The 7,761-nt window shown below is 35.5% G+C and overlaps 2 non-coding genes across 2 annotated transcripts; both read left to right on the forward strand.

Annotated features, from left to right (window-relative positions):
• The first annotated feature begins 2,056 nt into the window (after positions 1-2,056).
• Positions 2,057-2,130, forward strand: TRNAI-AAU (transfer RNA isoleucine (anticodon AAU)). Its single transcript has one exon. It is a non-coding gene; the product is annotated as a tRNA-Ile (tRNA).
• A 4,866-nt stretch (positions 2,131-6,996) lies between these two features.
• Positions 6,997-7,070, forward strand: TRNAI-AAU (transfer RNA isoleucine (anticodon AAU)). Its single transcript has one exon. It is a non-coding gene; the product is annotated as a tRNA-Ile (tRNA).
• Positions 7,071-7,761: the final 691 nt, after the last annotated feature.

Consider the following 7,761-nt stretch of genomic DNA (forward strand, 5'->3'; position numbering starts at 1 on the left):
GCTATTAGAAAGCCTATATATTTCACAAGGACTTCACGTGTGGCGCGAAAGAAATAAGTCACAACTCTATTAATAATAAACTTTAATTAGCTTTTGTTAAATAGCGTACCTGTTTCGAAAGGCGTAACGGATTTATCGTCATTCGTTTATTTTAGTGCTTTCCCTTGTTTTTATATAGTTTTCTTTTCTGCATGTTACGTATATTGTGGAAGAATGAAAACAATACTAATGGACAAATATGTGCTTGAACAGTATAACAATACTTTTCATTTAATTCTAAAAAACAGATTTGAAGCACTTAGAATGAAATAGAAGATCTGAAGAAAAAAGTAACATTATCAACGTTACCGAAAAAAAATGAGACGCGTAAAAATTTGTTTTTCACTCTCACAAGAAATCAAGTTAAAAGAAATGCTTTGGAAACGAAGAAAAGATCGTCGGAGAAAGGAAAATAAGACATTATCAGTTAGATTGGTTGAAATGAAAAAAAGATTAAGACCGAAAGAAAAAAGGAAAGAAAATGTAATGGAGTGAGGTCAGAGGATAAAGAGATACAATAAAATGGATAAAACCGCTAATGAACGAACGCAAATTAGAGGCAAGAAAGGAGACAAAATAAACGACATATTAGACATTTTGGAGAAATGCAGAGAATTAAATAAAACTCTGTATGGCTCGAGAAACGAAAAAAAAGAAAAGAAAGAGACACATATATAAGCAAAGATATTAGAGGCAGATCACCAATCAACGTCGCAGAAGCGGAAAATGTAAAAAAGAATACGACTCTCAAATACATATATATATTTACACCAAAGAAACGCCTTTAACACAGAAAAACGAAAATACATAACACAAACTATTCACTGTCAACCGAGCCATAGCCAACATCAGCGACACTCAATTGAACGACAACAGTACTAATCGACAGATGGCTCGGCGACAACCAGTTTGGCGACAATATCACTTGCCGACAGCTTCTTCTTTGTGGGTATTTGGGTATGTTGGATTTCAGATACCCAGGAGGGTCCGTTGCAAATGACCTCTTCTTCCATCCCTAACTTTCATGTCGATTACCACAATATCTTCGTTGTAGTGATTTAGGGCCAGAGTAACCCACAGTACTCCGCTCTTTTCAGGGCTATATTCATATATTGCCTTGAGATGCTATTTTTCTGAATTTATGAAATATTATTTTGATTTTCGTTCTTTTTATATTTTTCGTTATTACTTTTAATTTTTAAAATCTATTTATATATTGAGATATTTATTAAAAGAAAAAGTAAAGAAATGAAATATAGCTACGAAGATTATACAAATTCTAAACGAGAAGTGCTTGGTGGTCAGCTTCATTTATATTTCTTAAATATGTATTTATTGGAGAGAGGTGCTGAGGACTATGTTCATCACGTACGTAGTATCTGTCGAGATCCCACGATAAACAACTTTTATGGCAATTCTTACTAAAATAATTCAGTGCACTATGGAAGAGCCAATGGAAAATTCTCTCTGTGTTTGGATACTTGTGCATGAACGTGGACAAAGTACTACGAATACTTTATAAGCTGAAGTTAAGATTGAATTTTGTATTTTTCCTAGTTTGTGTAATTGTTTTTGTGATATGTTTATCCAGGCTGAACATGTGTATTCTATAATGGGTATTATGTATCTTGTTGTAGATTTTTATAATATTATTTGTTGATGTGCCTTGAATTTAACCCAATAGGCTTCTAGCCTAATTTGCTCTTTCCCAGATTGTAGTTAGGATATTGTTAGTGTGCTGTATCCACGTTAAATTGATGTCGGAAGTTTATCACAAAACAATTAACCGCTGTAGCAGTTCGTGAAAGTGATCCGGTCATGCGTAACATTCGTCTATTTTTTGTCTTCAGTATATTTTCTCTGGCGAATATATAATCAGTTGGTATTTCGGAATTTTCATCTTTATTTTGAATTTCTGGCAGTATTCTTCTCAGTTATTCAGGACTGGTTGTAAATTTGTTTCTGGTATTGAAAAGAAGCAAAACTTTTCAAGACTGCCACATGGTTGGCATCTAGTGGCCTGTTAGCTCAGTTGGTTAGAGCGTCGTGCTAATAACGCGAATGTCGTGGGTTCGATCCCCATACAAGCCATGTATAAATGATTACTTTTGCCACACATTTTGTGATTCCCAGGGAAGATACCAAGCGAGCTTGATTATGTTTTTCACTCTGCTAACATGATGTTTTCATTGCGTGGACCTTCTTCACTAACACTGCCGTTAGTCGACGATGTCCTGCCTACGCGACTCTCGGCGTCATTTCTCGCCACGTTTATCGATGAGGTTAAACCTGGTGCAGTCATCGACCCTTCGAGATTTCGAATAATACGCCGAAGCGGAATTCTCTTCAATCATTGTACACCATCAGACCTATCACACACGTGCAAGCACTGGAATACAGAAATGAAAGTTAGTTAGACACACACCGACCGGTTCTCTGTGTTTTTCAAAGGACTTCATCCCACGGAATTCAAACATTCCCTAGAAAGCCACAGCTAGATCGAGATATACATCGTCCACGGAATCTTCTCCAAAAATTTCAATCAATCTAACAAATTTATCAAGATAGTTACTACTTCCAAGCACAGTGCCGTCTACGTTTTACGCAACTGGTATTTATTCAATTTCAGTGCCCAAAGTCCTCGCTGTTGCTCATTCAAGCCAAGGATACCCAAACACGCCATTCAAACACAAAATATTCTACCAACTAACGACTCCTAAAATCCAGTTATCGATCCAACACAGCTCAAGAAACAATCTACAAGCAAGATTACCAAAAGAAACTTCTACAGTAAACGATCACAAAGCATTCAGACTATCACTCTAGATATCAATACGTGTGACGCCTCAAGTTCAACTAAACAGTTCTGTACAATAAACGAAGGATTTCAAACCAACATCGCCAGCAACCATCAAGCAATCCAGACAGCAGAATACAACAAGCGACTCACCAGAGCCTCTAGCAAACCTCCGGAAGAAATCCAGCCAACTGTACCAGCTACATCATGCACACGGTCTTCCTGATACCTGATACCATTATCCCTCAGGAGGTTGATAATGATCACACCAAGCAAGAATACCAATGTCGGTTTTCTTGAACCTAACCTCATCGACTTCCTGCAAAAGTCAAGTCTCTTCTAACAGTCATTTGTGTTGTTTCCTATATACCACAGCTATTTTATGTTAACATCCGTGTATCTTTTCTCCTACAGATTGCCTTCGGGCACGGTCAGTGAATTTTTATTCGGCGCCCTGGACCTGAAAGTGAGTTTTCCCGGGTACTTCCGCTTCTCCCCTACAGCAAAATTCAGTTTCATTGGATCTGTTGATCCCAACACTGAAAAGAGGCCCATCTTTAAGTATGTAAATTTTCTTAAACTATAGTCATGTGTGTTAATTGTGCCGACGTGCTGGCTTTGCACATCCCTGCTCTTTGCATTTGTCTTGACATAGGTTTGTTCGTTTAATGTGTTGAGATAGATTTTTTTTTTATTTGCCTTGAACATTTTAATATACGTCCTGCAACATATTTTCGTCGTGAAAGACTTTTAGAGAAACAGAAATGATGATGCATTTTGTGTATTAAATTTTCGGACATTATTTACAGAATGACCTGATAAATTGCTACTTGAAATTTGTATTACGACGCAGTGACTCTCATGTAGTATCAACTACCCTAGTAATTTCAGTAGCTTACCCTTTGTACGCCTTATAGTAGAGAGATGTTTAGAATCTCACTATACTGCTCTGTTATAATTAATCTATTTTTGTCCTCTTGAAACCTCAAATGATAGAAAAACTTTGGAGCCATTTTTTAAAAATGTTTACGATTATACATTTTACCTTTTTTAAAAATAGACATTTTTAATACTATCTGGTAAATACTTTTGTTCTATTTTTATTACAAATTTTACAATTTTTACTTTTAATTTCTTTACGACATCAAGGCTATTAGAAAGCCTATATATTTCACAAGGACTTCACGTGTGGCGCGAAAGAAATAAGTCACAACTCTATTAATAATAAACTTTAATTAGCTTTTGTTAAATAGCGTGCCTGTTTCGAAAGGCGTAACGGATTTATCGTCATTCGTTTATTTTAGTGCTTTTCCTTGTTTTTATATAGTTTTCTTTTCTGCATGTTACGTATATTGTGGAAGAATAAAAACAATACTAATGGACAAATATTTGCTTGAATAGTATAACAATACTTTTCATTTAATTCTAGAAAACAGATTTGAAGCACTTGAAATGAAATAAAAGATCTTAAGAACTAAGTAACATTATCTTGGAATAGACATAAACGTTACCGAAAAAAAAAATAAGACGCGAAAAAAATTATTTTCACTCTCACAAGAAATCAAGTTAAAAGAAATGCTTCAGAAACGAAGAAAAGATCGTCGGGAAAAGGAAAATAAGACATTATTAGTTAGATTGGTTGAAATGAAAAAAAGATTAAGACCGAAAGAAAAAAGGAAAGAAAATGTAAAGGAGTGAGGTCAGAGGATAAAGAGATAAAATAAAATGGATAAAACCGCTAATGAACGAACGCAAATTAGAGGCAAGAAAGGAGACAAAATAAACGACAGATTAGACATTTTGGAGAATTGCAGAGAATTAAAAAAACTCTGTATGGCTCGAGAAACGAAAAAAAAGAAAAGAAAGAGACACATATATAAGCAAAGATATTAGAGGCAGATCACCAATCAACGTCGAAAAAGCGGAAAATGTAAAAGAATACGACTCTTGGAAATAATTAAATAATGGTGTTGTACCGAGAACCATTCCAGCCAACAAATTAAACGCATGAGTTCGTTGTTAAAAACAGTTGTCAGATCACACGCTACTGAAAACAAATGAAGGAAAGTTCAACTTTTCTGTCTCCTATCTGTTATATAGTAGAAATGTAATTTGTAAATAATATAATAACCTCTACTTATTAAATTTATGAAAACCATAGATGTGAATTGATTTGACTGAGCTTGAGTTTTGTAAACATCAAAGGCGACTAGAAGGAAACAAAGTAGTTTTCTGGATAACGTGTTTATACAAAAAGTGCTCAGAATCAGACAACACAAAAGCTTTGAAAATTCCTACATTAAAATACAAAAATAGGAAATGCATAATGTGTCTGCATATTATACTTCTTCCTACTAATTTCGACTTTAAAATCAACTGACCTTACGTGGTCAAGAAACACTAACTGCTTCTTGTTCCCATAAATGATCAATAGCATAAACTTTAAACTAAAAACCACATTTAAATACAACAAAATAAAACTCTTTATCTATGATGTAATGCAGTACAACGCACAATGAAAAGGTCTTTCATGATAAACATAATAGCAGTCATATTTGAAAGTATTAAAAGTTATTTATTTGTTATTTTTTGAATTTCGCGCATAACTACTCAAGGGCTATCTGTGCTATCCGTCCCTAATTTAGCAGCATAAGACTAGAGGGAAGTCAGCTTGTCATCACCACCGATCGCCAACTCTTGGGCTATTCTTTTACTAACGAATAATGGGATTGACCGTCACATTATAATGCTTCTACAGCTTAAAGGGCGAGCATGTTTGGTGCGACCGGGACTCGAAGTATTAAAAGATACAAAAGAAAAACTTGAATATGCATGCTGGTTTTATACACACGAAGAAAAACAAAAGACTTTCAGATGATAAAAATAATCCACAAATACATATATATGTTTACACCAAAGAAACGCCTCTAACATAGAAAAACGAAAATACATAACACAAACTATTCACTGTAAACCGAGCCATAGCCAACATGACCGACACTCAATTGAACGACAACAGTACTAATCGACAGATGGCTCGGCGACAACCCGTTTGGCGACAATAATACTTACCGACAGCTTCTTCTTTTTGGGTATTTGGGTATGTTGGATTTTGGATACCCAGGAGGGTCCGTTGCAAATGACCTCTTCTTCCATCCCTAACTTTCATGTCGATTACCACAATACCTTCGTTGTAGTGATTTAGGGCCAGAGTAACCCACAGTACTCCGCCCTTTTCAGGGCTATATTCATATATTGCCTTGAGATGCTATTTTCCTGAATTTATGAAATATTATTTTGATTTTCGTTCTTTTTATATTTTTCGTTATTACTTTTAATTTTTAAAATCTATTTATATATTGAGATATTTATTAAAAGAAAAAGTAAAGAAAGGAAATATAGCTACGAAGATTATACAAATTCTAAACGTGAAGTGCGTGGTGGTCAGCTTCATTTATATTTCTTAAATATGTATTTATTGGAGAGAGGTGCTGAGGACTATGTTCATCACGTACGTAGTATCTGTCGAGATCCCACGATAAACAACTTTTATGGCAATTTTTACTAAAATAATTCAGTGCGCCATGGAAGAGCCTATCGAAAATTCTCTCTGTTTTTGGATACTTGTGCATGAACGTGGACGAAGTACTATGGGTACTTTATAAGCTGAAGTTAAGATTGAATTTTGTATTTTTCCTAGTTTGTGTAATTGTATTTGTGATATGTTTATCCAGGCTGGACATGTGTATTCTATAATGGGTATTATGTATCTTGTTGTAGATTTTTATAATATTATTTGTTGATGTGCCTTGAATTTAACCCAATAGGCTTCTAGCCTAATTTGCTCTTTCTTAGATTCTAGTTAGGATATTGTTAGTGTGCTGTATCCACGTTAAATTGATGTCGGAAGTTTATCACAAAAAAATTAACCGCTGTAGCAGTTCGTAAAAGTGATCCGGTCATGCGTAACATTCGTCTATTTTTTGTCTTCAGTATATTTTCTCTGGCGAATATATAATCAGTTGGTATTTCGGAATTTTCATCTTTATTTTGAATTTCTGGCAGTATTCTTCTCAGTTATTCAGGACTGGTTGAAAATTAGTTTCTGCTATTGAAAAGAAGCAAAACTTTTCGAGACTGCCACATGTTTGGCATCTAGTGGCCTGTTACCTCAGTTGGTTAGAGCGTCGTGCTAATAATGCGAATGTCGTGGGTTCGATCCCCATACAGGCCATGTATAAATGATTACTTTTGCCACACATTTTGTGATTCCCAGGGAAGATACCAAGCAAGCTTGATTATGTTTTTCACTCTGCTAACATGATGTTTTCATTGCGTGGACCTTCTTCACTAACACTGCCGTTAGTCGACGATGTCCTGCCTACGCGACTCTCGGCGTCATTTCTCGCCACGTTTATCGATGAGGTTAAACCTGGTGCAGTCATCGACCCTTCGAGATCTCGAATAATACGCCGAAGCGGAATTCTCTTCAATCATTGTACACCATCAGACCTATGACACACGTGCAAGCACTGGAATACAGAAATGAAAGTTAGTTAGACACACACCGACCGGTTCTCTGTGTTTTTCAAAGGACTTCATCCCACGGAATTCAAACATTCCCTAGAAAGCCACAGCTAGATCGAGATATACATCGTCCACGGAATCTTCTCCAAAAATTTCAATCAATCTAACAAATTTATCAAGATAGTTACTACTTCCAAGCACAGTGCCGTCTACTAACTAAACTAAACTAACGTGGCAGGGGTTCAGTTTAGAGAGAGAGAAATCAGAAGAGTTCTCTCTCCAACTGGGGTGTTCAGGAACTTTATAGTTCCTCTTCGTCCCCTTACGTGAGAAATGTTTTAAAATATCCATGGAGTTTTTACTTTATTTTTAACATTTCAAAAATATTTGTGAGTGAG

The sequence above is a fragment of the Tachypleus tridentatus genome, chromosome 6, assembly GCF_004210375.1.
Source record: "Tachypleus tridentatus isolate NWPU-2018 chromosome 6, ASM421037v1, whole genome shotgun sequence".
Lineage (NCBI taxonomy): Eukaryota > Metazoa > Arthropoda > Merostomata > Xiphosura > Limulidae > Tachypleus > Tachypleus tridentatus.